Source organism: Sapajus apella, unplaced genomic scaffold (genome assembly GCF_009761245.1).
Source record: "Sapajus apella isolate SASKATOON/1434 unplaced genomic scaffold, GSC_monkey_1.0 scaffold2, whole genome shotgun sequence".
Classification (NCBI taxonomy): Eukaryota; Metazoa; Chordata; class Mammalia; order Primates; family Cebidae; genus Sapajus; species Sapajus apella.
In genome coordinates this window covers 5,255,139-5,279,538 of record NW_022436942.1, presented here as the reverse complement: position 1 = coordinate 5,279,538, position 24,400 = coordinate 5,255,139, and the positions used below count along the sequence as shown (strand labels likewise).

Below are 24,400 nucleotides of genomic sequence, written 5' to 3'. Positions count from 1 at the left end.
TTCAAAAAAGAATAAATTAACTTTGCATGCTAGTTCTAGAGTAAGTCAAAGATCTATTCAAAGGAGAAACCAAACTATGGAGATTCTCTCTTTCAAACTGAGTATAAATGAAAATAAAGTCTTATACAAAGACTTTATTATGAGATTTATTTTTTTGCTTTTGTTTGACAGTCTCAGATTTTTCTATAGATAGTAAAAGTAGTGATCGTTTGTGTTAAACTTCTTCATGACTTTGTAATATTTAAACAAATAACATTACACAAAATTTATTTTCATTTTCAGTAGCTGCCTCTTCTTGATAATACTCTAATTAAAGTTTTAGTTTTCCACCTGCCTCTCATACTTTTAAGAAAGCATCCATCACACAGGTTATCTGGCATCAGACAAGAATATTCCAAGTTTATTTTTGCCTAAGCTGAAGAAATTTTCAATTTTATTTGTTACATGAAACACAGTTTCTGTCAATACTCTTTGCTATTTTGTATTTTAATCCTCATTTACCCAATAAAATAAAGTTTGTTGTGGTTTTTCTTCCTCATAATCATGCGGGTATGTGAATGAATATAATTTATTGTATGATTCTAAAATATAAATATCATTTTATATTATTATGTCATTTTCTCACAATTTCTAGCACAACTCTGGTAATTTGTATATTTGAGGAATATTTTGTATAAAAGATACTAAGTTAATTTTTTAGAAATTATTAGGAGTGATCATGAAATGATAAAGAAAAATTAATTTTCCTGCTTAAAGATTTTCCTTGTTTAGTGTCTCACTTTCATAATCCTTTACTTCTCAGAAAACAGATATCTTAAACATAAAGCTGTATCTTAAGGTCTTTGAGTCTCACCCTAAAAATATTTAATTCTACAACATTAAAAGTTTGCATTAAAATATATTTGAGTGTGTGTCTATTTAATATTCAGAATATTAGATTATACCTGTTTGCAAATTTCTTCTCTACCAATTTAAGACACATTAATACAATCAGTTGACTTCCAAAAAATAACAAATCACACTGATTGATACTCAACGTTTTTAAGGTTAATGCTAATATTTTTGACTAGCTTAAAAATATGCTAACATACTTGGTTTAAAAACCATCAGTGTAATTTAAAAAAATATATTAAAATATAGATGTCAATACAAACATAATCTGTTAATATGATTTTTTTTGTTAACAGGTATTAGTGACCACGGACAACAGGCTATGTTACAAACATTAGTTTGTTGCATGGGACAAAAGCATGTGGGGAAAGTAAAAAAAAAAAAAAATATGTGCACAACAGAATCTTCCAAATTATAATTCTAAATCTCAAATGGCTTTTATTTCTTAAAAACATTACAGATTATGCCTCTGACTAGCACTATGCCTTGAGAGAATATTTTACAGACAGCGTAGCTTATACCACACTGGATTTAGAAATCAATGTATAAAATGTAACAATTATAAGCTCCTGCAGGTGAAGTGAAGGTATACTTCTGGAATTATTAAAACCCACATATATCCACAAAGACATAAACACACACATACACACATACCCCTAAAAAGAGCAATCACGATTCATTCAGTCAATTAATAGGAATGTTTTTATGAATGGCCCATAACACACTTTAGCTTAGTTTCATGTGCAAACCAGAATATTATGAAATATCTGTATTCATTTTCCATACAACATCTTTCTTCTCATTTCTTTCCAAGAACAAAAGTAGAAACATCTCAATGTTAGCTGCACTTTGAACATTTCTCTATCTGTACTCTACTTTCACACTGTATGATGACAAACTTTAGAAACAGTAATTGGGCAGCTGACCTTTAATTGCCATAATTGAAAATTACAATATAATCAAGTCTACTGAAATATCAAAAAATCAAAAAATATCCAGATAAAGTAGCCCATTTTGTTCGTCACTAACTTTCTTTTCTGTTCTTTTCTTTTTCTTTCTTTCTTTTCTTTTTTGAGACAGATTCTTGCTCTGTCAACCAGGCAGGAGTGCAAATGGTGCCATCTCAGCTCACTGCAACCTCCACCTCCTGAGTTCAAGAGATTCTCTTGCCTCAGCCTCCTGAGTAGCTGGGATTATAGGCACATGACACCACGCCCAGCTAACTTTTGTATTTTTAGGAGAAATGGGGTTTTCACCATGTTGGTGAGCCTGGTCTCAAACTCCTGACCTTGTGATCTGCCCTTCTTGGCCTCCCAAAATGCTGAGATTACAGGAGAGAGCCAACACTCCCGGCCGAGTCTCTAACTTTCTATACCTTCCACAGAGAAAGAAAATATGTTTTAAAGCTTAGTATATTTCACAATAATTCTAAACTCAGGTGCTGCAGCAATATAAAAATAAATTAATTAAACACTATTTCTATTTCACACAGGAATATTTATCTTACCACTATTTCACCTGCCTGATTACATTTCAGCCTCTGGCACTGTTAAATCTCCTTAACAGTTTTATGTAGTTAACAGCTGTTTCAGTGTGGGACTCCATTGTTCATTTGCATGGTGAATAGCTTGTTAAGGAGTGCTGGCACAGTCTTCAGTCAAGGAAATCCTATCTTTTTCAGAGTTCCTTCCCTGGGATTGCATTTGTTATACATGAAGTAATGATTCCATGTTTCACTTCATTTTGCTGGCAGGTGAAATCAAGAGAACTAGCTAACATAGGCATAAGTGGTCCAACCAGAAATATGCCTTTAATCAAGTTTTGTGAATTCTAAGGACATACCAGTACTTTGCAAACAAGTTTGCAGAACTGTGATATATGACCTCTAAAGCCTAATCATAAAAAAAGGTTTCTGAACTTTCAGAATAAAGTTAATCATCTTCCTTTTTTATTTTTGAACAAGCTTTGCTTAATATTACCCCTTTTGTTTTCTTTGCAACCAATAGAAAAAGTCTGCCTAACGTATCTATTTTCATTAAAAATATCTTTTTAAAACTGAATTCTTAATTCATTTTAAAGACAGACTATTGCAATGAAAGCACTGAAAGAAATATTATTTCAACCTTAATATTTAAATTCTACTTTATATGATGTGCTACGAGGAATCTTAACACATTTAAAAAAAAAAAGAGATATGAAATAACCAGATACATGTGTTTCTTTCATTATTCAAATGACATTTCATCTTTGACTTCTGGCCTCAAGAAACATATTATCATGCTTACTTCTTGGCCTTATAAACTGAAATTAAGTTCATACAGAGTAGTTAGAAACATTACATTTAATATTCAATCTATTAGTAATTGATAAGAATGATAGCAAATATTTATTAAATACTTTATGATAGGCACGGCTTAAAGTGCTTTACATGTATTAACTTAATCCTCATGGCAAGCCTATCTATAATTTCCATTTCATAGCTGGATAAACTGAGTCACAGAGACTGAAGCACAGTATATGCTCAAGGTCACATGACTACCAAAAGGGAGAGTGAAAAATCAGCCCCAACCTATTGGGCTCCAGAGCCCTCATTCCTAACTATAGTGATCTTATAACGCTTTCATCTATTTCTGTATCTATCAATGTTATGAGTGAATAAGACATAAGTATGAAAATGAGAGGTTTCCACTGTAATATGTTCAACTCCTAAATAAAGCAAATGAGATATAGGCATTCAAATTAATTAAATCAACCACATTCTTGACTCTGTCCATCCAAATACCTACTTGCTTGTGTCATGTTTTTAAAAATAAGTTTAAATATTAAAGAATTATTTAAACTAAATATATAGATTTATATTGCTACATGACTAATCAGAGTAATGGTACTCAGTAGTTTATGTTTTTGTAACTATCTTTTAAAATTTGTGAGCATCTCTATATCCTTTCTAGTAAAATTAAATTTTGAACTTAGAAAAAAACTAGTACAGAAGATCTGGACTATCATCAATTAGACTCTCCTTAATGCATGTTCAGTAATTTCAGTATTGCACAGAGGTAGAATAAAACGAAATACAGATACACAGAGAAGGTACTTTGGTGCTCAACAAGTTTTGACATAGTCACGTTCTTCTTCGGGTAATGGGTTGTGATTTATAAAATACCACCAGGATGGCCAGGCCTGATGGCTCACACCTGTAATCTCAGAACTTTGGGAGGCTGAGGCCAGCAGATATGAGGTCAAGAGATCGAGACCATCCTGGCCAATAAGGTGAAACCCCGTCTCTACTAAAAATACAAAAATTAGCTGGGCATGGTGGTGTGCACCTGTAGTCCCAGCTACTAGGGCGGCTGAGTTAGGAGAATCCCTTGAACCTGGGAGGCAGAGGTTGTGGTGAGCCAAGATTCAAGATGGCACCACTGCACTCCAGCCTGGGCAACAGAGTGAGACTCTATCTCAAAAAACAAACAAAAAAAATCACCAGGACAAGATAAAACAAAACTTCAAAAAAAAAAAACTATAATATTTGGTTATTCCTTAAATTCCATCAAAAGAGGATAAAAATATACCTTATAACAAATGCTGAAATAAAACTTCACTACTTGTTATCTATTCTGTCTAATTAGGAGGTACCAAATTGAATTTAGTTATAGAAAAAAATGCTATTATTGTCTAAAGAGCTCTTTCAATTATGTTTCAAGTTATCTTGATTAAAATAATTTTTCATAAAATGCCTGCATGAAACCCTAAACCACACTTACTACTTTGGGACTTCTGATCCCTTGATGATAGTTATAAATGCTACTTTAAACACATATGCACATGCATAAACATACAGACACACACACACACTCATGCAATTCCACACACAATTTCACATAGCTTTACTGAGTTCATTTTCTATGTTCATAGTTCCAGTTATGAACCTCCTCCAGGAAATTCACTATGAACTCTTATGGACTATGGATTCCAGGTTAAGGAAGTTCTGACCTAAATGTATACCTTCCCAGAAAAATAATATAAACTCATCAATATATACAATTAGGTGATTTTAAACAACCAGTTACTTGCAAAAAAAAAAAAAAAAAAAAAAAAAAAAAAAAAAAAAAAAAAAAAAAGAAAGAAAAAAAGAAAGAAAGAAAGAAAGAAAAAAGCCAAAAAACCAAAACCTCAAACTAAAGCTTTTCTTGACAGATTTTATCAAAATAAAAATTTAAGGTATATATGTTAATATCTTAAAATTTTACTGCTCCAAAGATAAGCATTAGAAAGAGATACATATTATAGTTATTCTTTAAGGAGTAACAAATACAGCTATCATTGTTTTCTTATTCTGCAATCACCTTGTAGTAATACGCACAGAAATCTGAAATGCAAGACAGAAATAATTGCTAGCTTTAATAAATGAATGTTGCAATGTTGACAGCAAGCCGTATCAGTTCAATTCTCCAATATTAATATTCCTAAAAATGAGATGTACATATGAAAGCGACACACTAAGGCAAAACCACGTTTAAAAAACTCAAGAGAGAACACTAAGAGTTTTTCTTTGGTTAAGATTATCAAATTAAGTACTCTGGGAACAAGGTATGATCAGTTTCCAATACATACAGAATAAAAGCACTTACAGATAGGCTTCTGAAGAGTGACTGTTAAACTAATGATATGGATCAAGTCATCCAATTTAAAGTCTCCTTTCATCTAAAAAAGAGCTAGTTGTACTTAGGTCCAGTATTTTGAAAAATGAAAAATAACAGAGGTACTTTTGTTTGGGCTATTTCAATAGTTCACCTACAGAGAGAGCTTATCACAAGTGGTCATCCTTGTATATTTCAAAAAGCCACTGATAATACCTTTGTAAAAGTTAGAGATCAGCACCTACAACATCAGGAATCCTTAGTGCCTAAACAGCTACAAGGTACACTAGTTATGATTATAGATTTTAGATGGGTGGGCCTTGAATCTGTCTTGGGATGGGGTCAGGAAGCTACATATATACATTTTTAAAGTTCTCTATAGAAGTGTGATGATCAGAGACTAGGCTTGTATGTACTGGTCTAATCTAGACTGCTTACAAGCAAGATGAGAGCCATGCCAGTTTTTAAAAAAATGCTTATATTATATACATCCAATATTTTTATATTATTGAAATTCTCTGAAAATTAGTATTCTGGATTCTTAAAAACATTTATTCATGACAATATTAAAAATGGGTAGAAATGCTAAAATACTTAAATAGGCATCTGCATCCGTTTCTATGGTCTACAGAAAGCTCTAATTTCTGGAACTGATGCATTCTAATTTTTTCTAACTTTTGAAGAACATTGAAGAAACCTTACAAATTAATGTGTGTCTTTAACGCAGACATAGCACACTCTTGGGCAGACTGATTATTCTAGACACTAATAGTCTTCATCAAGTTCAGGTAAAAAGATTACCATTTTATAAAAATGGCCCCATTATATTTCAAATATATAATCCAGCCCATATTTCAAACATTTCTTAAGTATTTTGGGACAGTGCAAACAGAAGTGAGAACTCTTTAATGTTTTTTTTCAAAGCCTAAAAATATAGACTCTTTTAAAGATTGCTATTCAACAAGATGGAAATTTAGCAGAAGTCTAACTTGGTTCGCATTTCTTTGCCAAGCATTGAGATGAAATGTTAGTTTAGGCTTAGATTTAATTACTAATTAGGAAACTAAATAAATAAAAGTGTGTTCTTTAAAAAATGCATTCAAATGGTACTAAACAACCATAAAGGATGCTAGCATAGTGACAGGTGATTTTTATAAACATGATTCACAAACAATGGTGCTCAAAATAATATCATTGGCATCACCAGGGAACACTTTAGACATTTTTCTCAGACCTCACCCCAGACTTCCTGAATCAGATGTTCGGGAGGTGGAGACCAACAAAATCTGATTTAACAAGCCTTCCATGTGAGACAAAAGTTTGAGAACTACTGTCATAGACAAACTGTTAAGCGTTAAAGAGAGAAAAAGAGGCAGAGGAGGAAAGCGGGGAATGATTAAAAACTGCAGTGGGGAAGAAAGACATCATTAAAGTAATGGGACAAGAATTTGAGAAGAGTGAGAAAAAGTAATATATTCCAGGGAGGAAAGGAAGGGTAATGGGGATGGAGGAAAATCAGCAAACACGCAAAAAAAAAAAAAAAAAAAAAAATACCGAAACACATAATGTAGAAGAATGACTTTGAATTTTTTAATAGCCATTTCGGCATTCGTTGAAACGAGCTTATGTTTTCTGATGTCCTACTAACTACATAGATTAGTGAATCTAAGATTTATGTCAAAATTGAATTGTGAAAATAGATTGTTTTTAGACATGTACCGACATTTAGTCTAAATTTATTAATAGTTTTATCTCATTTACAATATGAAAATATAATATTTTGTTTTAGAATCACTATCATATTTACCATCTAATTTAATTCTGGTGAATGAAACTGAAAGTTAAGGGCAAATTTTTTGATTATCAATAAGAGATGGTATAAATAGGAGAAACAGTTTTAAAAATATCTTTATCCTCATGTAGATGCTGCACGGGCTAAAGTGTCTACCGTGGTTTTTGTTTTTTCCAAATGCTCCTTCAGAGTATTTGAAAATATTCTTCAGAATCACATTTGCTAATAATGTCAGAACTGCTACAATCAAGAATAAAATGTATGTTTCCATGTGCTCTCAAAACCTCTTAATAAGCAAAAGTGGCATTTAGAAAATTGCTAATACATTAACTAATAGAACCTGTAAAAACAAAGAACATTTTGTGCTGTGACAGCCTCATTATCTTCCTGCTGATGCTTTGTGCGCTATGTCTTATGTTTAAACATCTAGCAAATATACTTTAAGACATTTGATGATCTCTTCCCTGAGTGAGCAAAGACCACCATAAGATGTGTCTAAACAAAAGTTAGACTACGCATCAAAACATTTCCTTTTAATATTTACAATCAGTTTAACATTTATTGTAACTAGCCACTAATTAGATATAATTTTTCTGTCATTCTCCTAAATCTCTAGAACCTTCTTATTGTTGTTTTTAGCAAGCTTGACTACATATCTATTCACTCTATGCATCTGAAGGAAGAAATAAGGCATAGGAATTTCTCAAACTTTCATCTGTACTCTGTACCAAAATTTGTCATCTGTACCAAAATTTGTCACAGAGTTGCTTAAATATAGGAAACAGGAGAAATTACTTATTTTTATTCCACATAGCAATAAAAGCAGTTTTTTACACAGAGCATACAATAAGTAAAGAAGCTAAATGTTTGCTAGCACTGCTTATAACTGGAAACGGACTATGTATTCAATAATAAGTAAAATAGAAGGTGGTGCCCCCCATGCAGTAAAATATACTGGCAGCAAAGTGGTATAAAGCAGTTATTAAGAAACTGGAGGCAGAAGTCAGGATGCTGGAGTCAAGCACAGGCTCTATCATTTATAATCTGTATTATACAGTTATATATAACTGTATAATCTAGGGCAAGTTATCTAAACTCTCTAAACATGCTTCCTCATCTAGAAAATGGGATAAGTGATAACTAATTCATATATATATAATTGATCGCCAAAATTCAACAGTAATGAAAATAAGCATTATAAAAAGGAAATATTTCATTTACTCTATTTTCTCTTTCATTTATTTAATAAAATGTTTTGAATGCTAACTTGCAAGGCAGCATAAAGATGAGTTAAGCACAAAGAATCTGAAGCCAAATAGCTTTGGCTCAAATCGTGGTTCCATCAGTCACTAGTTGTGTGGCCTTGGACAAGCAACACACATAAAGTCAATCACTGTATGCTTCAACTTCCTCATCTACAAAATGGGGATAATATTAGCATCTAATACCTCACTGGGTTTTCAGAGGATTATAAGTTAAAATAGAATGAGTTATATGAGTTTGGTATTATGTAAGTTAATAATATGCGTTATGAGCTATAAAATTTATAAAATGGTAATGAATATCACAAGAGCTATAAGAGGGCTTGTTAAAATAAGTGTCCTCCAGGCATATTAGCCTATAAAGATGAATAAAACATAGAATATACCAAAATGAATAATGAAAAGAATAGACTCTTTACCAGAAAAGTGAAGAAGAAATTAGGAGGAGAAAAGCAGAATATGCATATACAAACAGTTTTTAAGAGTTATTTCTGCTAAAATCCAACTGTATCCAGGGAAACTTTTTAAAATAATTTAAAATTTATTTAATGCAGGCAATGTTTAAAGATAATCTAATACAAACTTTTTTTTGAGACGGAGTTTCACTCATGTTACCCAGGCTGGAGTGCAATGGTGCGATCTCGGCTCACCGCAACCTCCGCCTCCTGGGTTCAGGCAATTCGCCAGCCTCAGCCTCCTGAGTAGCTGGGATTACAGGCACGCGCCACCATGCCCAGCTGATTTTTTGTATTTTTAGTAGAGACGGGGTTTCACCATGTTGACCAGGATGGTCTCGATCTCTTGACCTCGTGATCCACCCGCCTTGGCCTCCCAAAGTGCTGGGATTACAGGCTTGAGCCACCGCGCCCGGCCACAAACTTTTGTTTTTAAGGGAATAAAAGGTATTCCACAAAATGCCACACAGCATCAGTATGATTTTACCTCTGCTGCTGCTCAATTTTCACATTTCACAGTTTCATAGTTCTCTCCAAAGTGATAACTCAGGGAAATGATCAAAGAAAAGATGTTCAATTGCTACTCATTATGAAATAAAACTTTTAAAAGACTGAACAAATGAAGAGTAATGAATTGTTTATCATAAATACATGACACCAATTATTTATGTCACATTTCTACTTCTTTTTTTTTGTAAGATGTGCACATCGAGCTTGTTCTTTCTTTGTGAGGACACCAGCACCACTAAATTGGAAAATAAATCCTTAGGTTCCTTTACATGATAAATATGAAACAAAAATAGTACTGTGAGGATGGATACTATCAAGTACAAATTCTCCATTTTTGCTAGCTTCTCTCTGCTATGCTCCAGCAACACCCTGAAGCACATTCTTCAGGGAGTTTCTCTGAGAATTATAAAAGAAAAAGTCCATAAAACATATGCTTTCTCACTATTTCAGACTAATTTCATAGCGTAAAATCTGTCTGCTGTGTTATGCCACCATACCAGCCTTCCTTTTTAAAAAATGCTAAAGGCCTATTTTTTTTCTATACTAATCAAGAGTCAATAGGGAATTATGTTTAAGGCAAAAGAAGCTTCTTTTTTTTGTGAAGGGAACCTTTAACATGAACTGCCTTTAGGTAGTGAGTTGAGAAATAATAAGCACAAGTTTCAGTTCTCATTCTAAAAGTAATGATAAGGTATTAAACAGTCCACAAACTCTCACAAAATTTCCCAACTAGCCAAATTATTTATTCACAATATAAAGTAGAATTTCCTGCACACACTTTAGTGAGCCCATAAGGACCATCCCACAGCACACACAATCACTGAGATACTGGCACTTTTAATATAAAATATTAGGTTCTCTGCAAAGATTGTCTTCATGTAGTTAATATGAGCAATACTACACATAGATTTTGTCAGCCTTGTAGTTTTAAAGAATATAAAAAGTACTTTTACGTTATTAGGCATTTTTTTGATGAGATACCCAAAATCTGTTTATTTACTAATGTTTCAGTAAAAATATAGCTACCAATTTTGGAGTTCTTAAAGATACTGTTACAAATGTTCTATGGACTTTTAAAAAATAATTCTCAAAGATATTCCCTGAAGAATGTTATTGCCATTTAACATGATGAAATTAAAGTTATAAAAGTAATTTTCCCCCAAAAAATAGTAGGAAATGGTAAATTGGAGAACTAAACCTAAGATCAAATTCTAAATTCCTTGTTGTGGTCATCATTAAGCTACACGGCCCTCCTTAACTGACTGAAGTGCTGCAAGAAATGTCAAAGGTATCAGAAAATAAAGCTGGTTTTCTCTCTCCTCAAAGAGTTTAAAATCAAATTTGAGAGGCACTGAAATGCACCTGAAACAACTAGTAATCATAACCACTATAATATATACTAATTTGTAGAGTTGCAAATTATACACGCAAAAGAAGCTTAGAGAATAGAGAATGCTGAAAATTTAAAAAAATGTAAAACTTCTGAATTAATCATACTCTTTTGGGATTGTTCATTTAATTTTCTTTCTATATCATGAAGGCAGGGAACATGTCTGATTATTCATATACACTATGTCCTGTTATTAATGTTCCATAAATACATACTGAGTTAATTATTAATGTGTTACATCTTTATGTAGAGAGAGTCTTTAAGCCTAGAATAAATAAGTAAAGAGGAAAAGATACAGAGCATTACTAGAGGCACCACCCAGGAAATTTTACAGTGCATATACACACACTACAGGGAAGGAAGTGGCTTAACCAAAAGAAATGAAGAATAATAACTAGAAGACTAACATACGAGAGTCATTTCATGAAGGGTCGTGAGAGTCAAGTAGGATAGTTTACATTTGACCTAGCAGGCGATGGAGAACTATTGTTGATCTATAGCAAGTGATTCTATTAAAGTAGCTTGTTAGGAAGATTAGCAGTGGTATGTAGAATTAATTGGGTAGAGGAGAAAGTAAAGATCTCCACTGAATAGGAAACTGTTACCATGACACATATGTGACAATAAAAGGCCTTCCACTAGATTGTAGCAGTGGGAGCTGAAAAGAACCATCAAATCTATCTGTCATCCGTGATTATCAACTGTTTTGGAAAATAGGTTACACTCAGCAAGAAGCTTTTTTCCAACTGCATATATTCAAATTATTTTTATTCACATTCCAGAATGCCCTTCCCTCTTCATCCACAGCCTAGTGATAGTTACTTCTATATGGACAATGATGGGAATGTGTAAGTCATATGGAAAAAGGCTAATAGCCACTTTTAGATGGTTAGATACTCTATACACAATGTGTGATAATCGATGACAATGTACTTAGGACGTTTTTGTTTTGTTTTGTTTTAAGGCAGTTTCACTCTTGTTGCCCAGGCTGGAGTGCAATGGCATGATCTCAGCTTACTGTAAACTCCACCTCCCAGGTTCAAGCGATTCTTCTGCCTCAGCCTCCCAAGTACCAGGGATTACAGGCGCCTGCCACTATGCCCCACTAATTTTTTGTATATTTAGTAGAGACAGAGTTTCGCCATATTGGCCAGGCCGGTCTCAAACTCCTGACCTCAGGTGATCCACCCACCTCAGCCTCCCAAAGTGCTGGGATTACAGGTGTAAGCCACTGTTCCTGGCTGGGATTTCTTTTTTATTTGTAATTTCACATGTCTCTGTGTGTGTGTATGTGTCTGTGTGTGTGTGTGTGTGTGCGCGCGCGCGCACACACAAGGCAGGTACACATATATGTACTTTGTTGTATTTTGTTTGTTTCTTACAATGTATGTTACTTTCCTATGAGAAGGCCTAAAAATAATAATTAAAAAATCACTAATTAAACTTAAGAGCCTCTGCACAGCAAAAGAAACTATCAGCATTGTAAACAGACAACCTACAGAATGGGAGAAAATATCTGCAAACTATGCATCTGACAAAGGTCTAATATCCAGCATCTATATGGAGCTTAAATTGACAAGAGAAAAACAGCCCTATTAAAAAGTAGGAAAGGAACATGAATAGACACTTCTCAAAAGAAGACATACATGCAGCCAGCAAGCATGTGAAAAAAAAGCTCAATATCATTGATCATTGGAGAAATGCAAATCAAATTTCAATGAGAGATCATCTTACACCAGTCAGAATGAAAAGTCAAAAAGTAACAGGTGATGGTGAGGTTGCAGAGAAGAGGGAACCCTTATAACACTGCTGGTGGGAGTATGAATTCATTCAACCATTGTGGTAAGCAGTATGGTGATTCCTCAAAAAGCTAAAACCACCACTACCATTTGACTCAGCAATCCTATTACCGGGTATATATCCAGAGGAATATAAAGCATCCTACCATAAAGAAACATGCATGTGAATGTTCATTGCAGCACTGTTCACAATAGCAAAGACATGGAATCAACCTAAATGCCCATCAATGCCAGATTGGATAAAGAAAATGTGGTACATATATACAAAGAAATATTAAGCAGCCATAAAAAAACAGGGAGATCGTGTCTTTTGAAGGAATATGAATGGAGCTGGAGGCTATCATTCTTAGCAAACTCAAGCAGAAACAGAAAAACAAATTCTGCAGGTTCTCACTTATAAGTGGAAGCTAAATGATAAGAACTTATGAACACAAAGAAACAACGGACACTGAGGTATTCTTAAGGGGAAATGGCAGGAGGAGGGAGAGGAGCAGGAAAGATAACTATTGGGAACTGAGCTTAATACCTAAGTAATGTAATAATATGTACAACAAACCTCCATGACATGTGTTTATCTATGTAACAAACATTCACATATAGCCCCAAACGTAAAATAAAAAAATAAAAAAAATTGCTAAAAATGTCTTCCCAATCCTAGAGACATTTTGAAGCAAGTAATGATAGGAGTAAGTAACTTGGAAATAAGAGAAAAAAAAAAAGTCAAAGATAAACATGGATTTTGCTTGTGAAGTTGAAACAATAATTATGGCATTGCCAAAAACAAAATGGTTAGCAAACAGAGATGTTTTAAATCGAATTGGCGCATCTAGTACATTTTAATAAGTCCATTCAACTAAATTAGTTTATAACTTGAACATTAGTCCTGGTTTCTGATCCCAGGACTTTAAGAGATACCATATAATCTCCTTCAAAAAATTCAAATGAGGAGCTTATTGTTTGAGATCTTTAAATTTATATATTGAACATTTAAAGGCAGATATGCTTACAAAAGGCAGGTGAAGAAATAAAGGCTGTAAAATAATGACCTATGAAGCACTTATTTCTAGTGAACGATTAAATCTACTTTAGGTCATAAGCTCTTAAGAGAGTATCCACAGGGAGAAGAGAAAATGGCCAACCCTCTTCACCTATGTCTAAAAATGGCAATTGTAAGAGAGCAGCATCTTCTCCTTCAATGACTTGGGTTTACTGTATACATTTTGAGAGTTTATCATTATTTATAATTAGATTTTGAAAAACATAGGCTATTTTGTAAAAAAATAAAAATAAAAAACCCAGCAAACAGAAATAATAATGAGTATCTATAGAATATGCCAAACAGAGAGAGAAATAGAAAAATGAGAAGGCTCTAGAACAACATAAAAGTCAAAGATTTTAGTTACTCCAGGAAGCCTAAGGCATGACAAAAAGATATCACTGTAAAACAAAGGGATAAAATTAGAAACGGAAGCAACTTTCCCTTACTTACAATGAAGGGGCTCTCAGAACGCTGAGTTCTTGGTGCTGTGTGTTCAGCCTTTAAAATTCGTGCCATATAAATGTTAGAATAAAGGGAAAAAATGAAATTTGTCAACGTAAAAAATGTTTTTCAGAATCCTACTGCTATTAGTGCTTTATCGAGTTGTGACTACAGTTGACAGTATTTCCCCTCCATTAATAAATTACTTTGTCATGGAACCTTGGGGAAGATATACATATAAAACGAAAATTGCATTTAAGTTATACTAAATCCTATGGAGTATAAAGAAGAGATACATAATTTTGAATTTTGGACAGATGTTTCATCTTCTACAAGTCCACTTCAATTCCTGTTTTCAGAATATCTTTGGATATTTCTGCTATCCCAAGTGCTCTGGCTTGGTGCTCAATAACCCTAAAAAAATGCGGACTCAAAATTTATATTCCCAGCATAAACAGAATATAAACTCTATTTATGTTATAAAGCTATGTTGTTTGACTAATGGAGCTCAATTTAAATAGTCATTTTCTTTAAGTCTCAAACTTCTTATGACTAAGTCTCAGGATGGAAACCAACCAGGTACTGTCATGCTTACCAGCTTTGAGGTGATTCACACATAGAGGCTCCTTAAAAAAGTCCTTTGCTATCTATTCATTATACTTAGCAACATCAAACAGGGAAAAATAATTAAAAAGCTCCTATTGAGCACCTAGAGACCTTGAACATAGACAGGGGGTAAACACAAAGACAGAATATTTGGTTACAAGAGTCACGCTTTATCTTTTTAATTAATTTTTTATACATTTTTGGGTTTTCCATTATTTATCTTCTATTCCCTTGGTTCCAAAAGTAGTATACACTTACATGTACATATTTCATTAAGAGGAAATAAAAGGGTTGTCTTTAGTTAAGATGTTTCCATTCACAGAGACTACACATTTAAAAACTAAATTGCCTGAATAAATTCAATTACCTAGAGAAGCAAAGGGAATCACATGCAAATGACACAATATGAAGAGGCCATTCTGACAGCTTCATGTTTATTTTTATTGTTTTAGTCAGTGGAAGAGAAAAGCTGTCACAAATGTAACATCTCTTCCTTTTTAAAGGCCCAATGTCTCTGGTACTGAAAATTACATGAGCAATAATACTGAGAGGAGAAATTTGTCTACTATTGAAAATAGGGGCAGGTTCAGATTCTTCTCCAGCTAACGCCAGCACACAGTGGACTACCATACTCCCTGGTTATATTTTGCCTACAAAAAGCAAAGACTACTTAATTTGCAAGTAGTCCAGTATCAATCTGGTCAATGAAGACTGGCATTAAATAACAGTGTATCTTAAAAGCAACTAATAAATCCACTGATGTTAAATTTACCAATAACATGACTGTTCTGTCTCTGACATCAGCATTGTAAATATTAGGCACCATATATGACTTTATCAGAAGGGACTCTAGGCTTATACATTCCAATGAACGATAATTAAATTTATATTTTGGCTTACTCTTTCAATATGGCAAAAATAAATGAAGATGATTTAGGCTGACTTTGTAATAGGTTCTCACTGAAAATCTTTTTACACTGAATTTACGTGCTACCTGAGTTCTCTTGAAGCGTGAATGTACCAAGTAAATGTGGCATATGTTTGTATTTTCTTGCCAATTCCAAATTCATTCATTCAAATCACTCACTCTAGGCCAAATTCTTATCCAATTCCACAGAGCCACCAATTTTCCTAGAAGTGAATAACAGCTTTGTGAAAGGAAACAGGGAAGTCAATAGCAGGTCTGTTGGAGGAACTATGCAACTAGTAGACAGGATAAGAATTTGACCGCAGGGTTTCTTGAGGGTGGTAGAATAGAGTTTGAAATGACCTAAATGATGACGCTTTCAACACTTTCACTTGGGTGTCAATCCCCAACTCTGGCAATTTGAATACTGTGAATTTTTCATTTTCTACTCAGTATATGTCTTTCTTTATATTTTTTCCATGGCAATATTGTATACTACGTTGACTGTAACATGGGTTAGGTAATTATTTCCTTCTATACATTTGTATTACAGTGCTCTTTATCATGATTAACCTCAGATTGCACTCAGAACCTAAGAACATATTCTGACAAAAAAATAAAAGCATTATTTACCAAACTTCTTAATGTGGCAATCACTATACGAGATTTTAGTAGACTATGTCTTTGGTTCTTTCTAACAGGTCTATGAGGCATGAAATATGATCAATGCTTTTACATGCAGAAAAAATGAGTTTAAGCCATGCTTAGAGTTAAATAACAAATAATTTGAATCCACATCTCTGATTCTTTTGAATGTGGTTTTAACTACTGTGTCATATGGTTTCTCATCAGAGTAAAACACTTAATTGTTTTAATTTTACTAACCTTACCCTAATTTTACTATCTTTATGTATGTTATCTCTCAATACCATACAATGTTTCTGATACCCCAGTTTGGTTTCCTGAGGTACTTGATTAACATTATCAACTTTTTATAGTACTTTTAATTGACCACATCTTACAGTTCAATTTTCTTTACTTGCACTTCCAAATGAAAATCAAGCAATTTTGTCAACTTCTACATAACATTTTAAACATGCTACAGACACACACACACACATACACACACAGAGTAATAAAGCATGGTCAGAAAATATGTTAATCATGTCCCTACTTTTTGAAAAGCACTATTCTGAGTTCTAGAAGGAATAAAACTATAGGCACCTTGTTTATGGCACTCTGCTTTACTGTGTTCCACAAATATTGCTTTTATTTAACAAACTGAGGATTTGGGGCAAGGCTGCACTAAGCAAGTCTATTGGGATCATTTTTCCAACAGCATGTACTCATTTCATGTCTCTGTGTCTGTCACATTTAGGTAAATTCTTGTGATATTTCATACTTTTTCATTATCATTATCTACTTGGTGATCTGTGCTCACTAATCTCTGACGTTTGTACTGTAATTGTTTTGGAGCACCACTAATCACACCCATATAAGATGGTGAACTTAGTAAACGCGGCATGTTTTCTGACTACACCACTGACTGGCTATTCTCCCATCTCTCTCCCTGTACTCGGGCATCCCTATTCTCTGAGACACAATATTGAAATTAGGCCATGTATTAACCATACAATGGCTTCTAGGGGTTCAAGTAAAAGGAAGGGTCACCTGTCTCCCACTTTCAATCAAAAGCTAGAAATTATTATATTTAGTGAGAAAGGCATGTGAAAAGCAGAGACAGGCCAAAAGCTAGGCCTCTTGCACCAAATAGCCAAGTTATGGGTGCCAAGAAAATGTTCTTGAAGGAAACAGAAATTCTGCTCTAGTCAGCACACAAATGACAAGAAATCAAAACAGCCTTATTGCTTATATAGAGAAAGCTGTAGTGGTCTGGAGAGACCAGACCAGCCTCAAAATTCATTTAAGACAAACCCAATCCAGAACAAGGCTCTAACTCTCTTCAATTTCATGAAGGCTGAGAGAGGTGAGGAAGCTGCAGAAGAAAATTTGAAAGCTAGCAGAGGTTGGCTCATGAGATTTAAGGAATGAAGCCATCTTCATAACATAATAATGCAAAGTGAAGCAGAAAGGTGGATATAGAAGTGGCAGCAAGTCATCCAGAAGATCTAGCTAAGATAATTGATGAAAGTGGCTATACTAAAACACAGATTTTTAGTGTAGACAAAACAGCCTTCTATTGGAGGAAGATACCATCTAAGACTTTCATTGTGAGATGGAAGAAGTCAATGCTTGGCTTTGATGGTTTAAAGGACAGCCTGGCTCTCCTATTGAGGGTTAGTACATCTTAAAATTAATGGTGACATTAAGCTGAAGCCAATGCTTATTTACCATTCTGATAATGCTAGGGCCCTAAGAAATTATGCTAAATCAGCTCTATCTTTGTCTATAAATGGAACAATAAAGCCTAGATGACCGCACATCTGTTTACAGCATGGTTTACTAACTATTTTAAGCCCACTGTTGAGACCTACTTCACAAAAAGAGATTCATTTAAAAATATTTCTGCTCATTGACAATACCCTGAGTCACCAAGAAGCTCTGCTGGATATGTACAAGAAGATGAATGTTATTTGCATGCCTATTAACACAATATCCATTCTGCAGCCCATGGATCAAGGAATAATTTTGACTTTCAAGTCTTATTATTTAAGAAATACATTTTGTAAGGCTATTGCTGGCATACAGTGATTCCTCTGATGAATCTTGGCAAAGTAAGTTGAAAAACTTCATGAAAGAATTCATCATTATAGATCCAATTAAGAACATTCACGATGCAAGGGAGGAGGCCAAAATTTCAGCATTAAGAGGAGTTTGAAAGAGATTGATTTTAAGCCTCAAGGATGACTTTATGGGGCTCAAGACTTTAGTGGAGGAAATTATTACAGATGAGGTAAAAATAGCAAAAGAGCGAGAATCAGAAGCAGAGCCTGAAAACGTGACTGAATTGCTACGATCTCATGATAAAACTTGAATGAATGAGAAGCTGCTTCTTTTTCCTTTGAAATGGAGTCTCACTCCGTTGCCCAGTCTGGAGCGCAGTGCCACAATCTTGGCTCACTGCAACTCCGCCTCCTGGGTTCAAGTGATTCTCTTGCTTCAGACTTCCGAGTAGCTGAAACTACAGGCATGTGACACCAAGCCAGGCGAATTTTTTGTATTTTTAGTAGAGACAGGGTTTCACCATGTTAGCCAGGATGACCTTGATCTCCTGGCCTCATGATCTACCTGCCTCGGCCTTCCAAAGCGCTGGGATTACAGGTGTAATCTACTTTGATGAAGATGCTGTGAATGCTGTTGAAGTAACAACAAAATACTTAGAACATTCCATATCTCTAACATATACCTGTCTATCCATTTACATCTACATATACAATATGACGTAATTATAACATAATAGCTATACACATATATGCATACCTAAAGGAAAGGTAACTATGTTAATTTCAGCAATATATATTTATGATTTTTGCAATGAAAAAATATTCTAATATATGAATTTTAAAATATATGCAATAGTCTAGATTTTTAACTAAAGAGTTTTAAATGTACATATAATTTATCATGAACAATTAGATGCTAGCAATGCAAAAATGCCCAAAACAACTCTGTGAGTGTTTTGCCACCTACCCAAATTTAGAAGTAAGCCTTTGTCACTAGGACAGACATCCAGGTCATTTTATAACTTCCTACTAATCTCTTGAACGATGGCTGTTAATACTTCATTTCTTGCCCACTGTCTTTTCAAATCCAAAGCAATAGTCTCTTCATTGTGGTGGTGTGGAACTGAGCCTACAATATCTCCCAGATACGTGTATAATCTAACAGTCAAATCCAATGTTTTTAATAACCTCCTCGATACATTTGAGACTACTGAACAGCATTTATCCTAGCCTTCTGATGCCTACTCTCTACTGGTTTTTCATCATTCTCCCAGGCATTGCATGTTTTCACCTTCAATCTTCTAAAATGAATTTAATGGCCAAGATGAGTTCTGATTTGAGCATATAAAGACCTTGTTTCTAAGCTCCCTTTTGGGGATTTGATCTTGACATTGTGTTGCTGAAGATGTTCCTTCAGTTCCACCTAGCTTTCAGGAAAATCTTAGAACCCTTTGGATAATGTGCACATGTATTTACCATCATTCTCCACTCCACTTAGTGATATAAACATCACTCTTTGCTTTCCCCAGGCCAGGCATTTCTTATTTTCTCAACTTCATGCCCCTCCTCAAAAAACTTCAAGCTTTAAAACATGGCTTAAGTTTATTTACTTGGGGAATTATATGTTCTCAATAAATATTTGTGGAATGAATGACTCTTGAAAGTTACAATTTCAAATCTCATCTCACATACACAGGTAAGTTTCACATTTCCATGTCATGGAAGAGCATTTTAATCACATATTTCTTCAGTCCATTTTCCACCTAAATATTTCATATGTCAAACCCAATATTGATAATGTTAACTCAGAATTCTGCAACACAAATCTGTTGTCCTTTTTGGTTTATGTTTTCCCTCCTTAAAGTGCCACCAACATTTTCCCCGTCAAAGATATTGAAGCAAAAATCACACTTTGGATCTTAGGCAAGTCCCTTAACCTCTCTGAACTCTAATTTTCTCAATGTAATAGATACAGACTAATAGATCTCTAAGACCTAATGTGAAGTTTAAAATTATATAGATCTGTGAGTGGTATATATATAAAAACACAAGCTGATAATTGTCTTACTACTGGTCTTCAATCATTCTAAAACTCTTACTACAACATCTTTCTTTAAATAGCCCACACTAAAAAATCTAGATTTACAATAAGGTGAATAAGGAATATGTACTATTGCCTGACACTGAAATGAATTAAGTGGGCTCGATCTATCCCCATGGAAAGGAATAGGTCTTTCCTATGCTCTATGCCACCAAAATGAACAGTGATGCCTCTTACTTTGAAAAGCGGATCTGTAAATTAAGCTCTAGCTATGTACAAAGAACAAAGATAGTAAAAAAATTCTACATGCAAAACACCATTAACATAAAAATTTTTACTTTTATTGCTAATAACATGAGTAGATAGATTTAACTAAATATAACTAGGTAGTTTAACCTCAATCAGAAAAAAATTGAAATTTTGAAGATGTGAAGAAATGACAAAAATCCTAACTACCTTTTGATTTCCTTCATCCCTTCTTTCTTTCCTTCCTTCCCTCCCTCCATTCTTCGTCCCCTTCTTCCCTCCTTCCCTTTTTTTCTTGCTTGCTTTCAAAAAATGTGTAAAAACATCACCTGCTTTTCGTATTAGCTGGTTTAATAAGATTTCCTATTTGATCTTTTTGTACATGCAATGAACTGTTCTATTTTATGGAACAGTTGTATTTCTAGGGAAGATAAGAATGTTAAGATTCTACATTGTATTTCTAGGGAAGACAAGAATGTTAAGATTTCTTTTTGCTGATTACTCCAACATGCTTATTTATCTAATTTTGCCATATTAACTGGCCTGGGAAGAATAAACAACTGTAAGGCTCAGAAGAGAATATATTCCAAGTATTTTGAAGAAAGAGCATTTTTTTTCATAGTTGAGTAAGAAAAGTATAAATATAGATACTCATCATTTTTCATACTCTTTACAAAACCCACTCTTACTTTCTGAAATTCACTTTTGCCTGTGGTGATCTCTGCATAACTCAATCCTAGGTTACATGTACAAATATTGTTCTGAAAAACAGCAGACCAAAAAATGTCTGGTCTTAATTCACAGAATTCACCTGAAAATTTATGTATTTCGCTAAAATACAAATAAGCCAAGTAACGGCCAACATATTTGAGGGATTTTCTTAAATAGAACACCCATTTCCCTTCATTCTTACTCTACCCTCACCTGAACTATGGTTCAATTTTGCTCCATGGATTTGGTCTGGAAACAAACCTGTATTAGGCTTTTTTTCACTATTTCCTAAAGATACATATTTTGAGTATAAACTAAATAAGAAATTGAGTTCACGAGATAGGATTTTTATCAAGCCATTTCTACACTCCAAACCTCTCATGACTCCCCAATAACTGGATTAAAAATTCCCAGTTTTGATAGCATTCAAGGCCTCTCCAAATCTGGCTTTCATCTACCTTTTCAACTTTTTCATATTAAAACGTAATCTTTTAGGTCAGGCTTTTTCTTATGGGCTATGTTAACTTTATTTTATGCTCTGCACTCACTTCTATATTTACATCAGTAAAATGGAAATAATAATAGTTTAACAGAAGATTGTTAAAGATTACATGGCATGATAAATACTTAACCTAATTCCTAACCCATATTTACATTTAGGTAAATGTGATCTCCTATTTACTAGATTCCTTGAAAGCACACTGTACATCAAAAAAAATAATTTCCTAGTGTTCCACACACATACCTGGAAGTTCCCTGAAAAGACAAAAAGTAGTCCAGGTTGTATGCTACATAATTTTCACACCATACCTAAACTATCTGTTCCTTAGTATAAGCTCTTTTCCTTTACTTTACTTGGAATATCTTCCCCTCAATTTCTCTACCTCCACTCACATTTTCAAATCATAGTTATCCTTCATGACATAGCCTAAGTATCTTAGTTTTTAGGAAGCCTTCCTTCATTTCTACCCTCTCACTGAAGCCCCACCACTTTACTGCCCTGCTTTTGAAATTGATCTCACACATCTCTGTTTTGTTCTGATCTGTACATGTATATTGGATGTGTACCATGGTCCTCTGGAAGGATGGTCCTCAAAGCACCAGTCTCCAACAAGATAAACAGCAGCCCCAGAATGCAAATCAATTCTTTCACTAAGTATCCTGCTTAGTTCAGCTGATATTCTTTTCGTACTAAGACTTCTTGATGAAAGAAGTAGCACAGACCACATTTGTGAGTAGTACCTTTCTAGAATCATATGTCAGAAATTTCCTATTCTCCTTCTGTCAGAAAGTATTGTTCTTCCCCCATATACTCCCATGACATATCTATGTCCATCTGTAATACTTCCCACAATATTATCACAGCCACAGTTAAGACTTTTATGTGTATCCATTTTCCCCACCAGACTGTGAGTTTCCACAGGATAAAAATGTGCCTTTCTCATGTTGGCATCCAATATATTTCATACATAAGAGATATTAAGTATTAGTTTAATTAAAGTGATTTCTCTCCCATGTCACTATATTAAAGGACAAAACATTTAAGATTTAGATAAAACATGACCTCATTCTTTGCCTCCATTTTCTCCTATCATACTGTTACTCACAATGCCCACAGGGTCCAAATAGCATTAGAAAAAGAATGTGAAGTGAGAGCTAAATATAGAAGATGATTAGAAAAAGAAAAAGACTAGGGAAGAGAATTGAAAATAAAACAAAGAAAGGGTACACAGAAGTCTAGGTTATGAGCAAAGGACAGTTGATCTGTTTCTTGTTTATTTACCACAGTATTGGGACACCATCTGAAATTCAACTAGAATATTATAGTGATACAGGAATGGGGCAGAAGCTTAAGTAAGAGTGATGATTACACCTAACTTCCAAATTTTTTCCCTAAACCAAAGGAAAAAATATTTTTAGTCTCCATTATAAACCTAGAAGACTTTCAAATTCTTAACATATTTCCCCAATAAATACAAACTCTATATATTTTTTCTACACAAGAAAGCCCTTGACAATATAAGCTGTAAGGAGTAATGTTAGGCTATACCAAATAACTGATGCAGATCCTCTTGTATGATCCCACATTGCAGGTGAGTCTACTGAGCTACAAAGTCTACAGTTCTTATCACAGTCCCATAATAACTATTCAACCTATGTTTTCCCTTTCACTTTGCAGACCAGGTATTTGGACATGAAGACAAGACTTGGTGCTAAATTTTATTCTAAATCGGATTTGTGCCATTCCAAGTGGTTCTTCGGTGTTCATATTTCTTAACTAAAACTCCTGGTTGTACTGATCTTTCAATTTTTTTCACTATTGCTACTTATGTAAGATTATGGTGTAGCTTTTTTTGTCTTCTTCAGTAGCGGGGCATAAATGAGGCACTTCTCTCACTAAGGAAATCTCTTTACAGAGATCATACAAAAATCCCCTTATCCACCATGAAAATCTGGTAGCTATTTCAATGTAACAGAAATACTTAACTATTAAGAATTAGATGAAGGGACTATTATCTTTTTTAAATTATAAAAAAAATTTGAAGGTGTATATTTTTCCTCAAAAAATAAGCAATAACTTTGAGAAAAATATTTACAGAAGTGAAATGCCTATGTATAGCTCATATACTAAACTAAAAGCATCTCAATTACAAATGAATCAAGTTTTCTTTTTGATATTAGCTTTCAACTCTCATACTGTCTGAATGAAACTGCCACCTATATATATATAACTGCTACATTATATGTAACACACAAAATCAATTAACATGTCTAAAACAAAACATAACTTTATCTTGGTTTTGCTCTAGGCAGTAGATGACTATGAAGATCAGCGGGTCAATATCAATTCAAGCTACTAAAGGATTGTGATAACCAACTGATCTGTAAATGTGAATGAAATGCCAATTTCAGACGCAGAATGATTAAACATGAAATGTAAAAGAGTGGTTAAGAAGACATGAAAGTAGAAAAAAGGAAAGTGCTAGGA

The 24,400-nt window shown here is 33.9% G+C and overlaps 1 protein-coding gene and 1 long non-coding RNA gene across 18 annotated transcripts in view; both read right to left on the bottom strand.

Annotated features, from left to right (window-relative positions):
- SOX5 (SRY-box transcription factor 5) overlaps positions 1 to 24,400 on the bottom strand; it is a 1,011,218-nt gene that overhangs the window by 309,414 nt on the left and 677,404 nt on the right. The window lies entirely within an intron of this gene.
- Positions 1,916 to 18,768, bottom strand: LOC116555587. Its single transcript, XR_004270592.1, has 3 exons — positions 16,631 to 18,768; positions 12,320 to 12,330; positions 1,916 to 1,928 (listed from the first exon to the last, which is right to left on the bottom strand). It is a non-coding gene; the product is annotated as an uncharacterized LOC116555587 (long non-coding RNA).